This window comes from Arachis duranensis, chromosome 7 (genome assembly GCF_000817695.3).
Source record: "Arachis duranensis cultivar V14167 chromosome 7, aradu.V14167.gnm2.J7QH, whole genome shotgun sequence".
NCBI lineage: Eukaryota > Viridiplantae > Streptophyta > Magnoliopsida > Fabales > Fabaceae > Arachis > Arachis duranensis.
In genome coordinates, this window is record NC_029778.3 from 44,501,520 (window position 1) to 44,503,017 (window position 1,498).

Sequence of the window (1,498 nt, forward strand, 5' to 3'; positions counted from 1 at the left end):
TATGAAAGCATCAGTGGCCAGAGGGTAAATCTTAATAAATCTGCTGTATTCTTTAGCCACAACACTCCATCCACTACTCGTGCACTATTGGCTAACTCTATGAATATTAATCATATTGGGGCTCAGGATAAATACCTTGGTTTGCCTTCTACAGTCTCTAAATCGAAAAAGGCTTCTTTTAGTATGATCAAAGAAAAGGTTCGGAAAAGAATCCAAGGGTGGAAGTGCAATCTTCTATCGTCAGGTGGTAGACACGTATTGCTTAAGGCAGTGGGAGAAGCTATTCCTATTTATACATTGTCTTGCTTCAAGTTGCCTGATGGTTTAATCTCAGAAATTCACTCTCTACTTTCTCAGTTCTGGTGGGGACAAAAAGGTTCTGAAAGGCGGATGGCTTGGATTAGCCGGGACACTATGACTCGCCCACGAAAAGAAGGAGGCCTTGGATTTAAAGATCTCAGAATCCAAAATCTGGCGCTTTTAGGCAAACAGTTTTGGCAACTTGTAACACAGCTTACTTCCTTATTATCCAAAATCCTAAGAGGTAAATACTTTAACAATGGTAATGCTATAACGGCAGAAATTGGAGTCTTACCTTCTTGGGGATGGAGGAGTATACTAGAAGGTCGAAAGATTGTTGAAAAAGGTCTTAATTGGGCTGTGGATACTGGAGAGAATATCCGAACCTTTGAGGATCCTTGGCTGCCTCCTCTGTATCCTTTAATGATTTCTGACATGCCAAATAGACAAGCTATTGATGAGTTGGTTCCAAGAGTTACAGATCTAATTACTGAAGATAGGAATTGGAATCAGAATCTTATTCAAGAATTATTTCCCCAAGACGTTGCAAACAGGATTTTGTCAGTTACAATTCAGCAGAGTAGGGACAAATTGCAATGGGATTTGAACAAATCCAAACAATATGATACAGCTTCAGGTTACAGAATTGGCTATTTATTTTACCATCCACCTCTGGAGCTTTGCCCTAATTATATGCAACAGAAAAAGCCGTGGATTGATCTATGGAAGTTGAAATTGCCTCACAAAATTAAGCTATTTATCTGGAAAGCTCTCCATGGCCGGCTCCTGGTGCTTGCTCAGATTCATCACCGCATCCCATCTATATCACCAATATGCCTCTACTGTCATGAAACCACCGAAACAGTCACTCATTGTTTGATCGATTGCTCTAGAATTAAAGATGTATGGTCTCAGAGTTATCTTCGTGGCTGTCTTCCCCCTCAGAGTCCTAACGACTTTTGGACATGGTGGATTGCATCAACAGAGATGCTTAACCTGTTGAAGAATGATGACCGTAATCCTCAATTGCTTGCTGGTGGACGAAATTGTGATAAAAGAGTTCTAGGCACTGCTAGAGAAGCTCACAACTCCGTTCAACTTAACCAGCAAGTGAACTGGGTCATCCAAGTAATACCTTACGTGAGTAAGGGTCGATCCCACAGAGATTGTTGGTATGAAGCAAGCTATGGTCACCTTG